The following is a 25,547-nucleotide window of genomic DNA, read 5'->3' as shown; positions in this document are numbered from 1 at the left end:
AAAACGATGATTTGATAACCGATGCGCTGGTCGGGAATTCTTCCTTCTACTTGTCAGCGGTGCAGCGGCGGTTCCGTAAGGGACGGTACTCAGCTGGAACGTCTGCAGTTCTGCATCTGGGGAGTCTCGCCAAAATGTGTATTGATATTATCGAAAGCTTTGATCGACGAGGACTTGCCTGTACATTTTTGTCACGTCAGCTGTCATGGCATATTTAAACAGTCTGAATTTGAGAAGCTGCAGATAAAGATCCGTTTGCATAGTGGGACCCACAAGCAGTAGGTCATTAAGCGACAGTTGCAAAGTTGTTGTGCACGAGGCGTCGAAAACCAATCGCAATTTGGTAGACGTGCTCGATGGCTTCAAAACGCAGTGGTGGGGTATACAGTAATGCGACTCGTGAAGGGCTGGATTGGTCACCAATGTCATGATACCTAGCGCCTGATATTCCTGCATGAATAAGACATATTGGGATCTCAACTCAGGGAATTTCAGGATGCCGCGTTCCATTGCGTAGAATTGTCGACGAGCCACTTCAGCGGAGTTTCCAAGACGAGAGGGATCATCCTTAAAGGGAAGGTTGACTAAAATGCGATATGGGAATCCTGAACTGTAGTGTTTGTATAGAGCGCCTCACAGATTTGGTGATGCGGATGTAGACTCTCAGGTAAGACAGCGACGGATTCCAGCTCCCAAAGCTTCTGCAAGTTCTTATCAATGGAGACTGTGCTTGACATAAAACAGACTGAAACTTGCCACTGCTGTTGTTGACATCGACCGGCGATGACCCAGCTGAACAATATTTTTTGAAGTATTGGCAAGTGAAGTGCGAGCTTTATTTGCCCGACGGCAAGCGAATGGTAGAAGACTTCAGCGCCAAGTAAAAGATCGATGCGACGAGATTCATGAAATCTATGATCTGCCAAAGGTGTGTTGGTGGGCAAATTTCAAGAAGACATGTCAATCTCAGAGTCTGGCTGAATTTTTCATGACGAAGACGAAGTTTTTGGGCGAACACCTCGTTGATGAGATTCACCTGAGAACATGCATCAAGCAATGCTCTGCCAGGCCTGTATGTTCCTGATGCGTCTTTGATCAGAACCACGACCGTGGCTTGGATAACCGGTCCCGGTTGAGTGCGCAGATGAGAGACCGTTATCGGATCATTTGGCTGTACTGGACAGTCTGCGCCAGTTAACTTAAAAAAGGTATTCCAATTTGGTTCGGGGAGCCTCCCAATAATTAAAGAGTAGCAAGTTGTGCGTTCTTTGACGATATATCTCGAACTGAACTCTTTATTTTGTTATTCGTCTTCCAATGCACTATGGGCAAAAAAACCGTTTTTGGTGCATAAACTCTAGTTTTTAAGATATTGACTTGAAACTTTTTTCGGTGTATTATTTGAACTTAAACAAAATTTTGGTTTTTGTTTTTTTTTTTAATATGTCCACCGCACAGTGGTTAAAAATACATTTTAAAATAAGTAATTATTATAAATTATAATTTTAATCCTATTTGGTGTTACATTATAGAAAAAACCGGTAACATATTTGGGATCCATTGTTACATTTGAAGAACACTGAAAAAAAATTCGATTAATTTTTTTTAATAACTCAACAATTTTAACTTACTTTTTTTATTTTTTCCTTGTTTTTTAGTTTCCAATATCGTCTGGTACCTCTTCCTCTAATTCTATTTCAAAAGTGTCACTTACATCATGGTTACAATTTTCTTCATCTGTGTCTTCTGTGCCTCGGGATATGATTGGCGAATCCAAAAGATCTACAACCTCTGCTGGCAGAGGCATCCGGTTGGTTTTTGTTGACCAAAAACTAGATAATAGGGGATCAGACGAATCCATAGCTCTGTGAAAAACATCTGACATATTGTCAACCCGGCTGCATTTTCTGGCATGATCTTTTCTGTCAGCCTTAAAAAGTTTGTGTATTGCTTCTGATGCACTTTCTGCTAAAGAGCCAACAGGAACAATCGATTTTTCAATGATTATGTATCCATGTACTAAAACTTTGTGCACTGTTGGCGACATGGGGTACCAAAAGTAATTAGCCATATACATAGAAAAAGTTTCTGAACAGAATATTTTGAATTTTTCCGAATTTATAGGGTAATGACAATTTATGGCGATCAGAATTACATGTAGGCGCTGAATCAAACTGTGATCTATTCCTAATATAGAGGACAATAATTTTGGGTTGGAGAATGCCCGCCTCGCCGTATTTCCGTCATTTCTATTGCCACTGCCGTTTTGTCTCGGCTTGTCCACATGAAGCCCCATATCATTCCAAAACGCTGCTTGAACTTTATGTTTACGTGCCTCCAATTCGATTTTGTCATTTCCCTTGACATGCCACTTTCTAAGCTCAATTCTGTACGATATTTTGAGCAAGAATTCATGTGTATGTGGCTTCATATCAAACGTTTTGGAGTTAAAATCAGTAATAGTAAGAAGCTGGGTGGGCTTTGCCCCACACATTGGACACAACTGACAGGATTTCGTTCCTGTTAATATATTTAACACCTTGCCGTCTATAAGTGTTAGGTGCCCATCAAATTTTACAAAAATTTCGGCTGATTGATAAGGATGCACGTATATATCCAGGTTTTTAATCTGATTGTCCAAGTTTTCATTTTCTTTTAATATAAAAGACGTTGTTTCTTTTACGTGAGCAATTTTCACAGGACGGCAAAATCTTATGGACTGAGGCGATTTATTTAACCAAATGACCCTTTCTTTCTGATCTATCATTTTTATAGGAATCATTGATGTAACAAAAAGAGAATCATCTAAAGATTGACCCTCTGCGATGCTAAATTTTTGTTTGTATAAACTGTGACCAGTAGACCCATCAAAACCATAGCTAAAAATAAGAGTACAATGAGTAACATCTGAAAGTACTTCACAAACTTCCTTTTGCATCAGTAATATTCGTGAAGCGGTATGGTTCAATAAGTTTTGCAAGGAAACTTTGGCTTCATTTTCGGTCCATGCTATTCTAGCAGGTCTACATTTTAATTTCTCCTCAGCTATTTTCGAATAAGGGGGGTAAATATCGCAGCCATGTTGTTTACTAATTTGTTTTACATTTATGTATTGCTGCTTAGTAAATCCATTTTCCATAAAAAAAGCGAATGCCTTTTCAGAAGTTATTGGACTCGGAGCCAGCGATTCAGTTCTATCACTTTTTTTATTTTTTCATTTTTCTGTTGATTTTCTGGCGGAAATGTTAGCAGCGTGTAGTAACAAAGGAGTTGAATTTTCATTTTCTACCGCAAGTTCAGATGCCAACTTTATTTTGAGTCGTTTACCAGCAGCTTCATATGACAATTTTGGACGACCACCTTTCTTCTGTGGGGATTCATTTCTATCAGAAAGTATAGTCATATTACCGGCTAGCCACATAGCGTGTTTTTGTCTAAATCGCTTTATGTTTCGGCAGCATCGAGGCAAATGTTTATTTATGTAATTTATAAAGTTAGTAATTTTAGTTGATATTGTTTTTATTATTGTTTCATTTTGATGATCGGCATTCAATTTGTCGAATATGTAAGTCTCCAATGCTTCTCGCGAGCGTGTGTTGCTTTCCCAAACTGCAAGAAGAGCCCCGTGACCAAACACATATGTCTCTACATAAACGCAAGTTTAGCGAAAAGGAGCAAAAATGAGCAAAAACGGTTAGTTGTATGACAATAAGGACACTTTTGTAATCAATTTCTCGTCTTACTCTTTTGCAAGTCTGTGCTATTAATAAGTTATACTCCACAAAACACAAACACAATTGTTAGTTCAAATCTATAAAGATACACATAAAACAGTTCACAGGTGGACAACAAGACACATAAAATCAAATGTTTAAGCTAATTTGCATTAATAAATACCTTTGCAAGGAATTTCCATTTTCATATTTATTAAACTTTTTTTTCAAAGAAAACAACAAGCACGTAAAGTTTGCCAATTTTTCGCGCCAATTTAACGACATAGCAAAGCCTCTCGAACAGCTGACTTTGTTGGAGTGGCAACACTACAGAGTTGCCACCAAAAATTTTTGGAGGGCGGTTTTTTTGAAATGAAGATGTCTAGATTCGATTAGTATGGGCCATTCATAAAAATTAATTAAGAAAATAAATAGGTTTATGCACCAAAATCGGGTTTTTTACCCATAGTGCAATGGTTAAATGTTTATGTTTATTTATGCTGACCTAGCGGAATGGAATTGAAATTGAAAGGCAATCCACTGCTGCCACCACTCTCAATAGTACGGTTAGCATTGCGTATATCGCTATTGTGTGTATCACTGTTCCCGTCTGGATTCTATTGATCTGTAATTTAGTCTCGATGTCCTCCATCTTCAGCTCATGTATTCCCAATTCTTGGGTAGTTCTGTTTTTCTGGATAGCTCCGATCTGAGGTATCCCCAAGTTTAATCTCGCTGTGCCAAGTTTTTCCATTGTTTCGTATTGGATGTTATTTACCATGGCTCTGCACTCACTGAATGTGATCAGTGCTGATCCATTTATGGTTCTTTCGTGTCCACAGTCTGTTTGTAATTTTATATTTTCTCCATTGAAGATTGCGATGTAACCCTCTTCCGGTTCGAAAATCCTGCTTATGAGTCCTACATTTTTTGTTTCACAATTCGCTTCCTCTCCGCTGATCAGCTTCTTAATGCAATTCTCGGTTACCTGGTTTACACTTTTATCATTCTTACATGTGTATAAATTTCTTATTTTCTGACATTTATTCTTATTGTAATATATTTCTTCCTTGTTGCTTACTACATATTCCGGTGTTAATACAAATTCTGTTTTATTCATGGTTTACGCTATAATTATATGCAAAGAATACCCTTTTTAAAAACTGGTAATTTTATGGAAAATATTACGTCTCCTATTCATTATTGCCTTTAATTCTATAAATTCGTACATATGTTCTTCGGACATTATTTTTATACCTTGCCCTTCTAACTCTTGCACACACTTCGTTGCTTCCTGCTTGTCAAATATAAATTTCGAGATTAGCCCCATCTTTGTTAGCAGCAAGCTTTTTGCTATATCATTTAAATTTAGTCCTAACATATCTATCGTAGCGGAAATCCTGTCTACGTACTCTAACCTATAAATCCTCTTGTCCTCCTCTAGGAACGTCTTGCTTATTCCGTTCTTATAATTGTTTATGAACATACTCGTAGTTACTCTGGTTTGTTCTTCATTAATATATTTTGTTAGATTTTTGAACATTATACTAATCTTGCTACCAGTCTTTTCCTGAGAGCTTATGGCTTCTCTCAATCCTTTTTCTACTTCCTGCATTCTCCTTATCTCTGCTTCTAGCCTTTCTGCATCTAGATTCCCTGTTATCGATTTGACGACTGAACCTAATCCGTTTATTAATGCTCTCGTTCTCCTACTCTTTGGAGATATAGCTTCCAATCTTGCCTTCATCATTTGTAATTTATTCTGAAGTGCTCTCACCAGACCCGTCGTTTCTGTAGCTTCAACTATATCCCTGAGCGTTTGCTCTATGCCTTCTACTGCTTCTTGGTATTTCTGTAGCCTTATTATGTGTTCGAACGTCTTGTGCGTCTGTATTATCTTCGCCGAGCCTAAGTTGATGTGTGCCAACGGCTCGTCTCCTTTCAATGGCCGGATCTCAAAGCTCCTTTCCGCGGCCATGGTCCTTGACCACCTGTAATTATTTATTCGTTTGGTTTGGTTAATCTTCTGATTTTCTCTTTGTGAATCTTCTGTGGTCTGGTTTTTGTTTATTTATTTCCTGTTATTATTATTACTTCCGTCTCCTACACAGAGAAAAAAAAATACCAAAACTGGTCATCAATCGGGTATTTTTTCATATCAATTTTGATCCCTTATGTTGCCATATCATATTCATATTTTCGAACATATGACATTGATATTTTCGAACATGTCAATTTGGTATTTTTCATACCAGAATGATATGAGCACATATCAAAGTTGTGACCAAATTGTGGTATTTTGTAATATCCAACTGATATGCTTTCATATCAAACTGATATGCTTTCATTTCAAACTGATATACTTTCATATCAGATTGATATGTTTGTAATATCAATATTAATCACTTTTGTTTTTACTTTTTTGAATCTTATAAACAAATAAATATTGAAAACCCATAAGATCGCTGTAAATATTTATTTTTTATATATTTCGGATCAATTATAAAAATTATTCCAGGACTTAGCAATAAATGACCGATCACTCTGTACTCGGATGCCTCCTGTAGCTTTGCATCAGCGCCAGGAAGTCCTTCTTCTGTCCTCGATAGAAGCTTTCCAGCGAAGTGGTGAACGCCAACTTGCCCAGTTCAGCATCTTGGCCAGCCATTTGACTTTGTGTAGTGCAGTATGTGTTGTCATCCGCCAAAGCGCACGTTAAAGTGTCCAAGAAATAAATATTTTAGAATTAGACAAACATCAAGTACAATTGAAAATGAGATACTTAACTTACCATTTGCAAAAATAAAGAAACAACATATGTAAATGTTTCACTTTGTACACTTTCACTTTTCGTCGAATGTTAGAGTGGCCGCGGCAATTCTGTCAAAAAATATCTTTTGTACCATACTTAATACCATAAATACACAAAAAATACGAAAGCACAGTCATACTTTTTTTTCGAAGACTTTTCGATGTTACGATTGATATGAAAAACATATCAAATTAATACGAATATATATTAATATGATGCAAAATCATATCAATTAGAAATGTTGATATGAATTCGTATCATGCTGATATGAATTCGTATTATTTTGATATGTAAAAGGTGATATGTGAAAATTGAGGAGACAATATCAATCGGGTATTGTTCCGTTTTTTCTCTGTGTACTATCATATTTAATAATTTAATTATTTATTTACTGTTTTTTTTATTTATTTATATATATTTTTTTTTGGTCATTCTAGTCATTGTTAACTGGCATGCTGAAGCTAGCAAATGCGGACATTCATTGCCATTAGGGTATTCTTCTCCTTTTTTTTTACTTGTTTTGACCATCCCCATGCTAAACGACTACCCTGTTCGTTATAGTGTAATACATGTGAATAGGCTCGTATCACGTTTCTATTTGTTATTTTATTTATTAAATTTTTCTACATATTTATTTCTTTATATATATATATTTCCTTCCATGCCCATGCTAAGCGGCCGCCTGTGCATTACGTCTGCCGACGCTTGTCGACAACCGACCGTTCGATCGAACTGCTCGATGCAACCTCGAACCGTCGGTGCTCTAGACCGCCGACGTTTGACCACGAGCCATTTGTTGCAATTTAGTTTACAAACTCGACCACTATTAAATTAAAATTCCAACTTTCCTCTTTCAATTATTAAACACGTTCTATGTGAATACCTTCTGATTAATTTATTTTCACCCAGCTGTTTTTCAGCTTCGGACACTATGCACTTGCCCTATTCTCCTTTCACATCTCTCTGCCTGCGGTTCGAAATACTGCCTTTATTCTCACTGATTATAATACTCTTTGATTGCATATTTTTATACCCGTTACTCGAAGAGTAAAAGGGTATACTATATTCGAAAGTATGTAACAGGCAGAAGGAAGCGTTTCCGACCCCAAAAAAAAAATATATTTTTGATCAGGATCACCAGCCGAGGCGATCTAGCCGTGTCCGTCTGTCCGTCTGTCTGTCCGTCCGGATGAACGCTGAGATCTCGGAAACTATAAGAGCTAGGCTATTGAGATTTGGCGTGCTGATTCCTGAGCTTCATACGCAGCTCAAGTTTGTTTCAGCAGAGTGCCACGCCCACTCTAACGCCCACAAATCGCCCAAAACTATGGCTCCTACAGTTTTGATGCTAGAATAAAAATTTTAACTGAAATGTATTGTTTTCATCAATACCTATTGATTGACCCAAAAAAGAGTTTGCCACGCCCACTTTAACGACCACAAACTTCAAAAAATCGTAAATATGAACTAGAATATCTCGGAAACTATCAAAGATAGAAAATTGGGATCTCAGATTTAGATTCCGTAGCATTGTACGCAGCGCAAGTTTGTTACGCGAATATGCCACGCCCACGAAAACCGCCCACGAAACGCTCAAAAACCGCCCAGGCCTGTGGCGCCCACAATTTTTATGCTAGATAAAAAATTTTAACTGAAATGTATTGGTCTCGTCAATACCTATCGATTGATCCAAAAAAAATTGGCCACGCCCGCTCTTACGCCCATAACGCTTAAATCTGTCTACCGCCGGTAGGTGGCACATTTCAATCTCGCTTTGCTGCTTGCATATCTCCTTTTCCCTTTAGCTGCGTAACGGGTATCTGATAGTCGAGGTACTCGACTATAGCGTTTTTCCTTGTTATTTATTTATTCATTTATTTATTGCTGCATGATTCTTTGTAATTTATTTATATTTTATTATTTTCTTTACTTTAACTTTATTTTTCCACTCCATTGCAATCTCTTCACTCTACTCACTCTTACATAATAATGATAAAGATAATGCTGTATATCCTTGTCATCTTTCGTCGTCTCAGAACCTTCCTCAAGTCCTAGGGTAGAATCCGTCCTTGCGCCAGTTAACTTAAGAAAGGTATTCCAATTTGGTCCGGGGAGCCTCCCAATAATTAAAGAGTAGCAAGTTGTGCGTTCTTTGACGATATATCTCGAACTGAACTCTTTATTTTATTATCTAGATGTTTGTCTGCCGTGGGGGTTTCGGTGGGGGACCGCCGAGAATAATTGCTGAGGCGGTAACTTAAATGTTTGGCTGCCGTGAGGTTTCGGCGGGGGACCGCCGATGGTAATTGCTAAGGCGGTAACTCGCGGCCGTCAGGACGCGCTTCTATGACCGGAATGTCCTTGTCATGATGCAACATTGTGTGATGAGCTTGATTGCAGCTACGGCTACGACTCCTTGATGAGCACTGAGCGATTCGATGACCACTGCCGAGACAATTGAGGCGTAAGTTAAGTTTTTTAACTGTTTCAAACAGATCAGGTGTTGTCATCGATTTGAATGTTGGGCATCCAAACAGTTTGTGGCCAGCTGAAGAGCATAGTGCACATGCAGATCGAGTGATTGAGAACGATTATTCATGCCCATACGACAGATTTCGAGATGGCTTGCTTGGATGGACTCGTCCTTGCGATGTGGGGTTGCTTGATTGAAGATATTGACAACGGCGTTCCAGCTGTGCAGCAAATGGTTGAACTTTTCTAGATTGCACATGGTTGCCTCACGAGCTGAGGAAATTTTTGCATTCTGCAAATTTTCCGACGAACGTTGGCAAGGTAAGACGGGGCAACTTCGACGACGACAGAGCAATAGATCTGGATTGGGCCAGCGAAAACGGTGAATGTGGTGGTCTGGTGCTGTTGAGTTCCCCTCCTAGCTGATCCTTGATGGAGACTTTGGTCTCGAGCTATATTCCTTTTAATGTTGGTCCGATGGCGTTTATATTGCTTAATAGTTGACATCGTAGATCAATGTAGAAGCCAACTGAAATTTGGTAACAGCGGCGACAAAAGGCGAGCAACAAAACTGAAGTTTCGGCAGGAACGAGCGCGAGAGCGAGCTGAAGATTGGCAACAGCGGCGACGAAAGGCGCGCAGCCAAACTGAAGTTTGACAACAGCGGCGGCGACATGCGAGCAGCAAAGGAATGGTCCAACTGTATTTCAGTAGCGCCGTTTTTTTTTTGTTTTGTTTATACTTTAGTTGTTTATTTTAAATCTTCTTTACGAGACTAACAAAATGTGTTAAAATCTTAAAGAACTACATTATTGTAACAGTTTGTAAAACTTTACTTATGTTAGACTGTCCTAATAATTGTCGCTGGATGGGACGGTCGTTACGACGAAGGCGGGAACGGCTACATACCAACGTAAATGCTCTAGCGAGGTGGTTTGAATGGGTTGACAGCTTTGTACAGTAATTTTCCATGTGATGCGCTATTACGTCTCGAACGGGGAGTATATTAAAGTCTCTCTGAATATTTCCACTCCGAACGTACCCCGGTGATAGTTCTCAGGATTTTTGCTTGGGCTCTCTGCACGATTTCTACGTTGCTGTTGCTGGCGCTCCCCCACAACTGGGAGCCGTAAGTCCAGATTGGTTTCAAAACGGAGTTGTAGAGAAGGACCTTGTAGTCCAGACTGAGGGGGGAGCGGGAGTTTATAAGCCAATGCAGACTGTTTGCCTTCAGCCTTAGGTGAGTTCGTTTAGCTTCAATATGCGTACGCCAGGTAAGCCGTCGGTCGAGATGTACGCTAAGATATGTTACTTCATCTAACTGAGGAAGCACGGTGTTGTTTAGTGTAAGGTTTGGGCAATTTCGTCTATTTAAGGTAAAGGTTATTTGTTTACATTTTTGCTCATTAACTTTTATACGCCAGTCTGAGAGCCATTTCTCTACCACATCTAGATGGGCCGAGCTGATGCTTGTTGTGGACATTTAGATCGGCTGAGGATCGCGGTGTTGTCGGCAAACGTAGACATAGTCAGTTGTCTGCTCGTAGGAATATCAGAAGTGTAGAGTAGGTATAAAGTTGGCCCGAGAACGCTGCCTTGAGGAACTCCAGCTTCGATGTTATGATCAGCTGACATGAAAGTATAGCATCTCACAACAAATATCCTGTTGTAAGGATATGACTTCAAGTTTATGCGTGTTATTAGGAAGCATTATTTTGATTTTATGCATTAGGCCGTCAAGCCATACTCTGTCGAATGCTTGAGAGACGTCCAAAAATACCGCAGTGCAGTATTCCCTATTTTCAAATGCACTACGAATTTCTGATGTTATGCGGTTCACCTGTTCGATAGTTTCATGTTTTTCGGGAAAGCCGAATTGATGTGCTGGGATACTATTATGTCTTCTGAAGTATGGTATGATACGGGTTAGAAGGCATTTTTCAAAGAGTTTTGATAGACACGAAAGTAAACTTATCAGTCTGTATGAGGAGGTGAACGTGTGGTCTTTTCCTGGTTTTGGTATCATTATGATGATTGACTTTTTCCACCTCTTTGGGAAGCAGCCCAGTCTTGTCAGCGCGTTGAACAGCTGTCATATGGCACCAACAGCGCATAGTGGGAGTTCTATAAGCATTTTTAAAGTTATTAGATCGCAGCCAGGAGATTTTCTCGGTTGTAGCTGCTCTTTTATAATTTGTATGACGTTTGGGTTCGGCAATAGGAAAGTCGTCTTCAGATTGCGATCTTATATTACGCACGATTGTTGCTGAATTTGGCTGGAACACATTTTTAGGGTGGGCAGCGAAAGTGTCGGCTCTGTCTTTGTCGCTTCGGGCCCAGCAGCCTGCACGGGTCCTTATTGGCGTAACCGTTACTGTTGGAGGGCTCACTGTTGAGTGGGCTTTCCATAGTGGGAATTTTGAGCTGGATGGAGATAGTTGTTCTATATAGCGTTGTTGGGATCTGTCTTCTTCTTGTCGTAGCGCCTTGGTGAGTCGGCTTGAAGCTTCATTTAACTGTTGCTTTGCAGATGGCGATCGAAGTAATTGCCATTCGCGCCGGGAACGACGCTTTGCCAGGACTAGCTGCTCTATTTCTGCATTCGTGTGCTTTGTGTTAAGTGTTATGTTTTGCCTTCGTGGTGTTGCGATTTGAGCCGCTGAAGCCAAAACTGACTCTAGCATGCTTACGGTTCTGTTGATGTCGTCTTAGCAATGTGAGAACTTACGTATTTTTTGAATTTGAGCCAGTTTGTGCTGTTAGAGGTTAACATGACGGGGTTGTCATTACTAACTGGCTGTTGGTTTAGACTAAAGAGTACAGGCGATGATGATAGATCCGAGAAAGAACTGGCGCTAATCAGATTTCGTGGGATATTTTTTGTAACTGCGAAGTCAATCAAGTCCGGCAGTTTTCTGGGGTCACTAGGCCAGTGTGTAGGTGAAACAGGGGAAACGCAGTCAATTTTATTGCTAGGTTTTATAATTGCGTAATACAGTTGTCTACCTTTCGGCGTCACGAGGCGAGATCCCCAGTGCGTATGCTTGGCGTTATAGTCTTCTGCTGCTATAAAGTATTTGCCTTGTGAGTTGAAATAGTCGATAAACTGGGCTTCGGATATCGTGAATCGAGGAGGACAGTATACCGCTGCTAAAGCTAGAAGCAGAATTCCAGTGCCTCCATGGGCCCTCGGATTTGGAAATTGTATTTGTTGGTAAGGTAAGGTGGGTTTCTGCAGGTAACATTACGTCGATTTCGTTGTCATTCATAAATTGTGCTAGCTCAAGTTTGTGCCGTGAAACGCCGTTGGCATTCCACAGTGCAAATCTTCCGGTGTGGATTTGGAGGGTATCAATGGTGTGTGGTGAGATCGTGCTGTTGACATTCTTTGGTTGATCCGATTTTTTAACTCCTTGTATACTGGACAGCCTCTGTAGTTTGCTGTGTGGTCTCCTCCGCAGTTACTACACTTTTTGCTATTTGGCTCATTTTTTAGTTGCCATTGCGTTTATGCGGCTCTTCAACCGTGATTCTGCGATGCAATAGAAACTGGAGATTGTAGATGGGATGGACTTCGTTTTTCTTGAGCGCCTTAGAGTCAGGTCCAAGTTCCACTTTAAAGAGAGGTTGCGGATGTTTGTTTCGGTTACGTATATTTGAAACGGCTTTTACGTTAAAACCTTTATCTTTTAGTGCCTGTTCGACTTCAGCAGTGCTTACGTCTGGTTCGATTCCTTTTATGACAACTTGTTGACCTTTACTACTTTTTAGCTGGTAGGTATAGTAGTTCTTTTTCTTGGCGTTTAGGAGCTCCGTCAATTTTCTAAAGCTTTCTTCGCTTTTGACTTGGACCTTTGTTTCATGTATGTCTCCTTTAGTCAAGGGGATTACGTGCAAGCTATCTTTACCAATCAGATCGATTATTATATTAACAAGGTTGTTGGAGTTTTTCTCTCGAGTATCCAGGACTGCAGATGGGATTTCGTCGGAGGTGTCAGCCAAAAGTTCAAATCTATTTGCAGTACTAGAGTTTTGCACGTTCTTATTTGGGAGTCATTTTTATTTTTCTTGGAATCTTCGCTTTAATTTCGGTTTAATGCGATTTCATGAGGATATTATATTGGATTTGATATAGCAAGGGAGGGATTTAAATGCGATTTGCATATAAATCATCATGGAGTGATCCAGATTCAATAGGCAGTATTAAAAATAATTTATTCCGAAGAAGATTTTACTAAATATAAATTTATTTTATATATAAAAACATAAGCGTTTGTTCGCACTCTAGGTTGCCATGACTTCTTTTGGATTTGATAACATTTAGGAGTAGATAATTAAACGAAAAAAACGGTTTTATGGTATGACTTTAGTCAGGAGCACCCAAATATCATGGGAAACTAGCAATGAATCGTGGAAATTTCACGAAGTTGAATTATGTGTTCCTGTGTTTCTTTTGCAAGCAGAGTTTGTCTCAACCAAGAAACCAAGAAGGAAAGCTTGGAGCTAGTCCATAAAGGTCATTCGTACAAATTCGCAATGGGGGATGGTTGCCCGGCATTAAACATCGTGTTTACCGCAAAAGCATTTACGGAAAAACACTTTCGGTATTATCGTTTTTAACGTTTTAACCATAGGTAGTTAATATTATTTTTGAACTATTGCAGGCGGGGAAATAATAATCAGTTTGAAGTTTTAATGCTATCGGAATGAAACTTGTCCAAAAATTCTTATTTCTATACAAGTCGGAACGAGCCGGATCGGGCAACAACAGGATGGCCATCTAGCTGTTGCTTTTAAACTAGGGACATAGTTAAACAAACTTAGTCGAACTTGCAGCACGCACAATTGCAACTTAAATGCGAACCTTTAAATACAAACCGACGTACTTTCGAATACGATGACGTTTTTGACGCATAACACTCAAATATTATTCCTTCTTAACAGTTTGGCCGCGTTTGGAGAATTTATAGTGCACCTCACCACGAAAATCGAAAAAAAACAAGTTCATCTTACTTTTTGGGAATATAATTTTCTTAATAAATATACCCTAGAATTGGTCACATAATTAATGAGAGAAAACTAGAAAAAAGTCGATGGCCTCGACTATTAGATAACCGTTACTCAGCTTAAGGGACTGCGAGTAATATTGTAAGCCAACGCTGAATGGTGTGTTGAAGATCCTTCAAGGCTGCCCCAGACTATTTTTCAATAGAATGCACATTGAACAACGTTTTCAGGTGGCTATTGACCTGCAATTTCTGGTTTTCGAAATAATCAGCTAGGTTTTGCCAAGCTGATCAGAAGCCTGCGAAAGAGTCGGTTGTCTATTGTACTGTTGAAGTCGGTTGACTTGATGCATGCATCTAAAAGAGTCAATATTTCCCCCTAACTACTCCAGTTTTCCACCTAATTTAAAAAATCAGCTAAATTCGAATATTTACAATAAAATAAGAAATATCTCAATATGACGTTGTAGAAATGTTAAGATTGGAAAAATCTGTGTATAGTAAATTGTTATTTAGACAGACAGACAAAGCGGATTCTGTTTTACGTGTGTCCTTATTAGGGCCCTGCATAAGTAACCTGACTTGTGTTATTTAAATGTTCAGATTCTTCAATCTGCATCCGAATCTGAAAGGACCATCCTTTAAAATTATAGGAGATAGGGAAACAATCTTTTTGTATTTGAGATGTTGGTGAATGCTGCGCAGAATAATAGTACGTGCGTGTTTTTTTTTTTTTTGCTGTTGGTGCCACTCGGCGTCCACAACAGCCCCAACGTGTTGACACTGTAGTGTTTCAGTGTTTCGTCTAGCCAAGCGAGCATAATAATCTCTTTCTACTGGAGCACTATTTTCGGAGCTTGAAGCTGGATGGCTCATTGAAATTTTGTTAATTTCATTTTCCAAATCTTTTCTTTGACCTGCAGATGATATTTTTATATTGTTTATTTTTTGGATGTTGGATAATTCAACGACGGCGGGTTCAGGACTTTTAATTCCCATACTTTTATTTTTTCGGATAACTCAACGACGGCGTGTTCAGGACTTTTATATCCCAAACTTTAATTTTTATCGGATAATTCAACGACGGCGTGTTCATCATTTTTATAACCCAAACTTTGATTTTTGTCGGATAGTTCAAGACTTCGCTTTGATTTCCCACTTCAGATTCAGATCTAATTTAAGCTTTTTCATCAAAGTATTTTTTATACCCGTTACTCGTAGAGTAAAAGGGTATACTAGATTCGTCGGAAAGTATGTAAGAGGCAGAAGGAAGCGTTTCCGACCCCATAAAGTATATATATTCTTGATCAGGATCAGGTCTGTCCGTCTGTCTGTCCGGATGAACGCTGAGATTGAGATTTGGCGTGCAGATTCCTGAGCTTCTTACGCAGCGCAAGTTTGTTTCAGAAGAGTGCCACGCCCACAAACCGCCCAAAACTGTGGCTTCTACAATTTTGATGCTAGAATAAAAATTTTATCTGAAATGTATTGTTCTCATCAATACCTATCGATTGATAAAAAAAAAAGTTTGCCACGCCCACTTTTACGCCCACAAACCGCCCACAAACTTCAAAAAATCGTATATATGAACGTGGATATCTCGGAAACTATCAAGAATAGAGAATTGGGATCTCAGATTTATATTCCGTAGCCTTGTGCGCAGCGCAAGTTTGTTACGCGAATATGCCACGCCCACAAACCGCCCCAGCCTGTGGCGCCCACAATTTTCATCCTAGGTACAACATTTTAACTGAATTGTATTGGTCTCGTCAATACCTTTCGATTGAGCCAAAAAAATATTTGCCACGCCCACTTTAACGCCGATAACGCTTAAATCTGTCTACCGCCGATAGGTGGCGCATTTCAATCTCGCTTTGCTGCTTGCATATCTCAATTTCCCTTTGGTCCCTTTAGCTGAGTAACGGGTATCTGATAGTCGAGGTACTCGACTATAGCGTTCTTCCTTGTTTAAATATAAATTCCTTTAATGGAAGAATGGTGTTTTCTTCTGTTAAGGAAAGCTGGTATAAAATGTTCCCGGTATCATAATTTAATTTTTCTTTAACTATTGAATATCCATTCACTGTTGATACTCTAATATGTATTGGAAGCTCATTTCTATTTTTATATATTCCCATTTTCATATAGCACGAGGTTGCGCCAGTGTCGTTTAATATTTTTAACTTTTTATTTATTTTACTATCATTTCTTATTAAGTAGGGTAAGCCTACTCCTGACTTTTGTCTAAAAAATGGTCCTCCTTAATATTGTTCAATCTCATCTCTCATCTCGCCTTGCTAGCCGGTTGGTTAACAGTTCCAGTTGGTACCTTTTTATTTTTGTCTTGACCTTGCTGAGTGTTCTGGGTTTCATTTTTTTTGGTTCGATCCCACTTGTTCTGATTATACTTGTTATTTTGATTTTTGTTATAGCCTTGATTATAACGTTTATTGGCCCTATTCTGAATCTGAATAGACTTCGTCTATCTCCATTGACCCTGGCTTATTTTGTGACTTCCTATAAGTGCTCCACTGATTTGGATTATTTTTATTTTGATTATAATTACTATAAGTATTTTTGTTCTGATTATTGTCTTGGTTAAACCTTAAATTTTTATTGTTCTTCTGGTTGTTAAAATTACACCAGCTTACAAAAAAAAATCAATGAAATACGCCTTCAAGGAAACCTTTGTTTTCCGGTAAGGTACATCTCCCCGTTTAAGAAAAGTGCACTTAAAATTTTTCCTATGGTACCAATATTTATTAAAGTGTAAAAAACTATTCGTGCTGGGCAAGCTAAAAAGTATGCGATTGCAGTTACGACAAAATCATTTTCATATATTTTTAGCAAAGAAATAGCAAGGAAACTGACGTTATGCATTACAACTTGCACCAAATTCTTACGTTCCCCAACACGGAAAATTTAAAATAATGTTTAACGGCCGCTGCACCCGAATACTGAACTTGGGTATATACCTTTAAAAATATGTAAAAAATCGATTTACCAACGGATTGTCATGATCAATGGCGCATATTCTCCATTAAGGTTCAGCCTTCAAGAAAACAACATAAAACTAATTTCGGTTTTTAGGCGTGTATTTTTAAAGAAACCATTTATGCCAGCGTTCTTGCAATTTTTCCAACTTTTTCAACTTTGACGAATAGTAGCTTTTAAGCAAATGAATGGATCTCAATTATGTGTGTATATAAGAAAGTTAAAGGGCATCCTATTACCTGTAAAATGGGTCTTTGATGAACGAATTCGGTTTATCAGAACTCGAGTTAGAAAATAAAAAAGTGCGAAAAACGTTTATTACACTTTAAAAAAATTTGTACCATAGAAAAAATGTAAGGTGCCCTTTTCTTAATCAGGGAGTTGTACCTTACCGGAAAACAAAGGTTTCCTTGAAGGCGTATTTCATCGATTTTTTTTTGTAAACTGGTGTTATTGTTTTGTGGTTTTGGTTTGTGGTTTAAATGTGTTTTTAAATTGTTACATTTTCTCTGAGAAGTTGAAAAACTATTTACGAAATGAGCCCTCATGTTGTAATCTTCCAACTCTTGAACTATTACCATTGCTTTGGTAGGTCAGGAGGATTCATTGAGAAAATTGTGTCTCAAATTTGGCCATTAGGGCCGGTAATGAAAACTCTAAAAGCTGTCTTCCTATGCTTTTCCTTAATATCAGCTGTTATGGGTTTTATTGATTAATAAACCATACCTAATACCTAGCCATACCTAAATAAACCTTTATGAATAATTTTCCCTGAATCAATACACTAAGTTCTTGTTCGATAATATAAACTCGATGTTTGTCACTAAAGACAAAGTCAAGTCTGGCCATTTTGGCATCGAAATTTAACAACGTACCATTATGTGTTAAGGCATCAAATGCCATTGCCGTTATTTTATTTTTTTATATTAATAAGGCAGAATGAAACCTTTCACAGCCTCTGGCATTTTGCCCCATAGCTATTTTAGCTGATTCTCTCCGACTAACATACCGATTTGATGATCTCATAAGACGTGCCACATTTAATATTGGGATCAATAATCTCTATATGAAAATCTTCAACCTTTTTTATTTTCACGATATTTTCCTTTAATGGAATCAATTCAAAATTTACAATTTGTTTTATTGAATCTCCTACATTTATCATTGCATTAGTTGTTACGGCCTGATGGTTTGTAGGTTCTAGAGGCGAATTCATTATGTGTGGTCTTTTATTATTTGTTCCAGCCTGGCTGGTTAAAGGTTCTGAAGGATTCATTTTAAGAATTTTTTCAAAATAAGAAATTAGTTTTTCCCACTTTGTTATACCCTTGCAGAGGGTATATTAAATTCAGTCAGAAGTTTGCAACGCAGTGAAGGAGACTTTTCCGACCCCATAAAGTATATATATTCTTGATCAGCATCACTAGACGAGTCGATCTAGCCATGTCCGTCTGTCCGTCCGTTTCTACGCAAACTAGTCTCTCAGTTTTAATGCTATCGGGCTGAAACTTTCCCAAAAGTCTTATATCTTTTGCAGGTAGTATATAAGTCGGAACCAACCGGATCGGACAACTATATCTTATAGCTCCCATAGGAATAATCGGAAAAAAAATTTTACAAAATTATATCGTTGGTGTTTTTTAACATATAATTTTTTAATTAGTTTTGAATTTCGAAATAATTTTTTTTAAATCGGACGACTTATCATATAGCTGCCATAGGAACGATCGGAGAATTGGTGGGAAAATATTATGAAACAAATTATAGCTTCGGTGTTTTTTAACATACAGGGGTGGTCAAAAGTATTTTCACAAAACAAAAGTTAAATATACTCATAATTTGAACTTACTTCTTGCTAACTTTGGCATCAATGGAAAGGTATTTTAATTGCCGTTTGAATGATGCAATACTTTTCTTAACTCATTCAGTACTTATTGAAAAAAACGAATTTTTTTAACTTTTTTCCTCGTCCTGGAATCTTAAATATTTTGATGCGAAAAGTTTCTTCAAACGAAAATAATAGTAGCTGCAAACAAATTTTTCCAAAAATCATTTGGAAATCATATCATATATTTGTTATGATTGTTATGATGATCGGACGACTATATCGGAAAATTGGTGAGAAAATAATATGAAACAAATTATAGCTTCGGTGTTTCTTGACATACTATCTTATACTATTGGGAATATCTTTTTTGTATTTTTAAATTTAATAATTATAACTGCAAGGGTATACAAAATTCCACATGCCGAAGCTAACTTCCTTTTTATACCCGTTACTCGTACAGTAAAAGGGTATACTAGATTAGTCGGAAAATATGTAACAGGCAGAAGGAAGCGTTTCCGACCCCATAAAGTATGTAAATTCTTGATCAGGGTCACTAGCCGAGTCGATCTAGCCATGTCCGTCTGTCCGTATGAACGCTGAGATCTCGGAAACTATAAGAGCTACAATACTGGGATTAGGCATGCAGATTCCTGAGATTCCTGCGCAGCGCAAGTTTGTTTCAGCAGAGTGCCACGCCCACTTTTACGCCCACAAACCGCCCAAAACTGTGGCTCCTACAGTTTCGATGCTAGAATATAACTTTTAACTGAAATGTATTGTTCTCATCAATACCTATCGATTGTCAAAAAAAAAAATTTGCCCCGCCCACCTTAACGCCCACAAACCGCCCACAAACTTCAAAAAATCGTAAATATTATCGCGGATATCTCGGAATCTATCAAAGATAGAGAATTGGGATCTCAGAGTTACATTCCATAGCCTTGTACGCAGCACAAGTTTGTTACGCGAATATGCCACGCCCACTCTAACGCCCAAAAACCGCCCAAGCCTGTGGCGCCCACAATTTTCATGCTAGATAAAAAATTTTAACTGAAATGTATTGGTCTCGTCAATACCTATCGATTGATCTAAAAAAAAATTTGCCACTCCCATAACGCTTAAATCTGTCTACCGCCGGTAGGTGGCGCATTTCAATCTCGCTTTGCTGCTTGCATATCTCAATTTCCCTTTGGTCCCTTTAGCTGGGTAACGGGTATCTGATAGTCAAGGTACTCGACTATAGCGTTCTTCCTTGTTTGTTTTTTATTTCTCTTACACACAATTCTTATATAATAATAGTAAAATTTCCCGCTCACAAATCGTCTTCTTTATTTGTTGCTTGATGATCCTGTTTTGGAGTCGTCCTTCTCTGATTGATGATCCCGTTGGGGTTGTCCTTCACTTTTGGTTTTTAAAATTTGTATATCTGTTACACGTAGAGTAAAAGGGTATACTAAATTCGTCAGAAAGTATGTGACAGGCAGAAGGAAGCGTTTCCGACCCCATAAAGTATAGATATTCTTGATCAGGATTACTATCCGAGTCGATCTAGCCATGCACGTCTGCCCGTATGAACGCTGAGATATCGGAAACTATAAGAGCTAGGCTATTGGGATTTGGCATGCAGATTCCTGAGCTTTTCGCGCAGCGCAAGTTTGTTTCAGCAGGGTGCCACGCCTAAGCGTGTGACGCCGGAAATTTTCATGCTAGAAAAAAGTTTATCTGAAATGTATTAGTCTCGTCAATACCTTCGATTGACCTAAACGCCCATAGCGCTTAAATCTATCTACCGCCCACATAACCATATATGGAGATCGCGGGTAGGTGGCGCATTTCAATCTCGCTTTGCTGCTTGCATATCTTCATTTCCCTTTGGTCCCTTTAGCTGAGTAACGGGTACTCGAGGTACTCGACTATAGTGTTCTTCCTGGCTATACCCGTTACTCGTAGAGTAAAAGGTATACTAGATTCGTCGGAAAGTATGTAACAGACTGAAGGAAGCGTTTCCGACCCCATAAAGTATATATATTCTTGATCAGGATCACTGGCCGAGTCGATCTAGCCATGTCCGTCTGTCCGTCTGTCCGGATGAACGCTGAGATCTCGGAAACTATGAGAGCTAGGCTATTGAGATTTGGCGTGCAGATTCCTGAGCTTCTTACGCAGCGTAAGTTTGTTTCAGCATAGTGCCACGCCCACTCTACCGCCCAAAACTGTGGCTCCTACAGTTTTGATGCTAGAATAAAAACCTATCGATTGAACCAAAAAAAAGTTTGCCACGCCCACTTTAACGCCCACAAACCGCCCACAAACTGCAAAAAATCGTTAGTATGAACGTGGATATCTCGGAAACTATCAAAGATAGAGAATCGGGATCTCAGATTTAGATTCCGTACGCAGCGCAATTTTGTCACGCGAATATGCCACGCCCACTATAACGCCCACAAACCGCCCAAACCTGTGGCGCCCACAATTGTTATGCTAGATGAAAAATTTTAACTGAAATGTATTGATCTCGTCAATACCTATCGATTGATCCAAAAAAAAATTTGCCACTCCCACTCTAACGCCCATAACGCTTAAGTCTGTCTACCGCCGGTAGGTGGCGTATTTAAATCTCGCTTTGCTGCTTGCATATCTCCATTTCCCTTTGGTCCCTTAAGCTGAGCAACGGGTATCTGGTAGTCGAGGTACTCGACTATAGCGTTCTTCCTTGTTTTATGTTACGTTATTGGCTTTTTACATTGGTCATCGTCTTCCTTAAACCTTTGTCCGGGTCCTCCGAATCCTTGGCCAACGCTCCTAAAAAAATGTATGGGCATATGATTAAAAAATGCGTTTTACTTGTTTATTTGTATATTTACCTTTTAGAGCTGTGTATAAACCCTTTGCGGGATTTTTTTTGGCACATTACATTTCGTCATCCACTTTCGGCTAACGGAACCCATTGAATACCTTAAAAATTTACGTACTTTAAACTAAACGCTATAGTCGAGTACCTCGACTATCAGATACCCGTTACTCAGCTAAAGGGACCAAAGAAAAAAAATTAAAATATGCAAGCAGCAAAGCGAGATTGAAATGCGCCACCTACCGGCGGTAGACAGATTTAAGCGTGGTGGGCGTTAGAGTGGGAGGGGCAAAGTTTTTTTGGATCAATCGATAGGTATTGACGAGACCAATACATTTCAGTTTATCTAGCATGAAAATTGTGGGCGCCACACGCTTGGGCGGTTTGTGGGCGTTAGAGTGGGCGTGGCATATTACGGAATCTAAATCTGAAATCCCGTCTCTCTATCTTTGATATTTTCCGAGATATCCGATGAAATATATATATATATATATATCTGATGAAACAAACTTGCGCTGCGTAAGAAGCTCAGGAATCTGCACGCCAAATCTCGATAGCCTAGCTCTTATAGTTTCCGAGATCTCAGCGTTCATCCGGACGGACAGACAGACGGACATGGCTAGATCGACTCGGCTAGTGATCCTGATCAAGAATATATATACTTTATGGGGTCGGAAACGCTTCCTTCTGCCTGTTACATACTTTCCGACGAATTTAGTATACCCTTATGCTCTACGAGTATCGGGTATAAAAACACCGAAGCTATACTTTGTTTCATATTATTTTCCCACCAATTTTGCGATCGTTCCCATGGCAGCTATATAAAATAGTCTTCTGATTTTGATAAAATTTAAATCAAAATTCAAAACTAACTAAAAAATTTATTTTCCAAGCTAAGGAGGTTATATGTTGAAAAAACACCAAAGATATAATTTTTTTACATTTTTTTCTCCGATTTTTCCTATGGGAGCTTTAAGATATAATTGTCTGATCCGGCTGGTTCCGACTTATACATTACCTGCAAAAGATATAAGACTTTTGGGAAAGTTTCAGCCCGATAGCCTTAAAACTGAGAGACTAGTTTGCGTAGAAACGGACGGACAGACGGACATGGCTAGATCGACACATCTAGTGATGCTGATCAAGAATATATATACTTTATGGGGTCGGAAATGTCTCCTTCACTGCGTTGAAAACTTCTGACTGAAATCATTATACCTTCTGCAAGGGTATAAAAACACCGAAGCTATAATTTTTTTCATATTATTTTCCCACCAATTTTCCGATCGTTCCTATGGCAGCTATACGATATCGTCGTCCGATTTTGATAAAATTAAATTAAAAATTCAGAACTAATTAAAAAATTTTATTTCCAAGCTTAGGAGGTAATATGTTAAAAAACACCGAAGCTATAATTTGTTTCATATTATTTTCCCAACAATTTTTCGATCGTTCCTATGGCAGCTATATAATAAAGTCGTCCGATTTTGATAAAACTAAATTCGAAATTCAGAACTAATTAAAAAATGATATTTTCAAGCGTAGGAGGTTATATGTTAAGAAACACCGAAGCTATAATTTGTTTCATATTATTTTCCCACCAATTTTACGATCGTTCCTATGGCAGCTATATGATATTCTTCCGATTTTGATAAAATTTAATTCGAAATTCAAAACTAATTAAAAAATGTTATTTCCAAGCTAAGGAGGTTATATGTTAAAAAACACCGAAGCTATAATTTGTTTCATATTATTTTCGTACCAATTTTCCGATCGTTCCCATGGCAGATATATGATATAGTCGTCCGATTTTTATAAAGTTAAATTCGAAATTCAGAACTAATTAAAAATATGTTATTTCCAAGCGTGGGTGCTTATATGTTAAAATAATATAATATAATTTTTTAAAATTTTTTTTTCCGATTATTCCTATGGGAGGTTTAAGATATAGTTGTCCGTTCCGGCTGGTTCCGATTTATATACTACCTGCAAAAGATATAAGACTTTTGGGAAAGTTTCAGCCCGATAGCTTTAAAACTGAGAGACTAGTTTGCGTAGAAACGGACGGACAGATGGACATGGCTAGATCGACTCGTCTAGTGATGCTGATCAAGAATATATATACTTCATGGGGTCGGAAAGGTGTCCTTCACTGCGTTGCAATCTTCTGACTGAAATCAATATACCCTCTGCAAGGGTATAAAAACTGCAACGGAATATGTACATAAGTGCGAAGTACCCTGCAGTTCCACAATTGAGTATAAGCGCCCAATCATCACGAAGTCGACTGCGACGTCGGCAGAGCAGCCACCGACGCCGGCAGAGCTGAGCGCAACGGCGGCAAAGAGACGCGCTCTCAGTCGGGGTCCGCAAAGAGAACGCTCAAAAAGTACTTTTGAGCTCTCCCTCTCTCGCCATGTCTCAGCTGGAAAAATGCGGGTGAAGGCAAGGAGGCCCAGCAATTAAAATAGCTAGAATTTGTTGCGCCCTTGCCTTTTAAATAATGCGACGTTTTTTCGTAAATGTTAAAACAACCAATTAAAATAAAAGGTTTAAGTTTTAAAATATTTGTATTTCTTAAAAATATGTATATGATTTTTAATATTATATATAAATATGTGAAGTTTTAAAAATATATTTTTATAACGATTTGCATAGTCGGATATGTCCATATATACGTTTGATGTGCAAGGTGCATAGACCAAACGGGACATGCCAAAAAACAGAGCAACAACGGATTAGCGTTGTTGTTGTTGCTTGTTGTTTTTCTGGAAGACCTTTTTCGTCTTTTTCTCTTGCGTTTATTTATGTGAAGGAGTTAGAATTACCTTCAATTAAAGTAGTTAAATAAAAGGAACCAGTGGTTTAAAAGTGATACCTATACGATTCCCAGGTAAGTCTGTCGCAGACCAAAATGTATTTAAACAGTGAGAGTAAAAACAAGTTAATGTATATTAAAACAAGGAAGAACGCTATAGTTGAGTACCTCGACTATCAGATACCTTAAAAAAGGAAAATACAAGATTCCAAAAAAAACACGTGGCGGAAAAAAAATTGCTGTGAAAAATATTAATTTTTGACGTGAAAAACAACAAATGATGCATATAAATAAACAAATGAATGAATCTGTGAAAGAATTTAAAAATCTTATTGAGTGCCAAGTTACTAGAGATCAAAAATAAGAGCTGTTTGTTTTTAAAACTTATGTTTGTGGTTAAAATTCATTAAAAATTAATATTAATAACACTAAACCACAGTTTTTACTTTTGTGTACGTAAACAAACATGGCTATTTAAAGAAAAGTCTCAATTTTCAGTCCCTGGAAAAGTGTTAGTTTTCCCGCAAATGCAAAATAAAAAAAATTTTAATAAATAATACAAAGGTATGTAAATATTGTGTGGTATATTTTTATACCCTTGCAGAGGGTATATTGATTTCAGTCAGAAGTTCGCATCGCAGTGAAGGAGACGTTTCCGACCCCATAAAGTATATATATTCTTGATCAGCATCACTAGATGTGTCGATCTAGCCATGTCCGTCTGTCCGTCCGTTTCTACGCAAACTAGTCTCTCAGTTTTAAGGCTATCGGGCTGAAACTTTCCCAAAAGTCGTATATCTTTTGCAGGTAATGTATAAGTCGGAACCAGCCGGATCAGACAACTATATCTTAGAGCTCCCATAGGAATAATCGGACAAAAAAGTGTTAAAAAATTATATCTTTTGTGTTTTTTAACATATAACCTCAAACGCTTGGAAATAACATTTGTTAATTAGTTCTGAATTTCGAATTTAAATTTATCAAAATCGGACGACTATGTCATATAGCTGCCATAGGAACGATCGAAAAATTGGTGCGAAAATAATAGAAAAC

At 38.2% G+C, this 25,547-nt stretch overlaps 1 protein-coding gene and 1 long non-coding RNA gene across 10 annotated transcripts in view; one reads left to right on the top strand and one right to left on the bottom strand.

Moving 5' to 3' along the window:
- LOC119559353 (UDP-N-acetylglucosamine--peptide N-acetylglucosaminyltransferase 110 kDa subunit) overlaps positions 1-25,547 on the top strand; it is a 286,535-nt gene that overhangs the window by 61,103 nt on the left and 199,885 nt on the right. The window lies entirely within an intron of this gene.
- LOC119559354 lies at positions 6,171-6,604 on the bottom strand. Its single transcript, XR_005220747.1, has 2 exons — positions 6,505-6,604; positions 6,171-6,385 (listed from the first exon to the last, which is right to left on the bottom strand). It is a non-coding gene; the product is annotated as an uncharacterized LOC119559354 (long non-coding RNA).

This window comes from Drosophila subpulchrella, unplaced genomic scaffold, assembly GCF_014743375.2.
Source record: "Drosophila subpulchrella strain 33 F10 #4 breed RU33 unplaced genomic scaffold, RU_Dsub_v1.1 Primary Assembly Seq22, whole genome shotgun sequence".
NCBI lineage: Eukaryota > Metazoa > Arthropoda > Insecta > Diptera > Drosophilidae > Drosophila > Drosophila subpulchrella.
The sequence above is the reverse complement of the archived record's forward strand: the minus strand, read 5'-3'. Positions and strand labels throughout refer to the sequence as shown.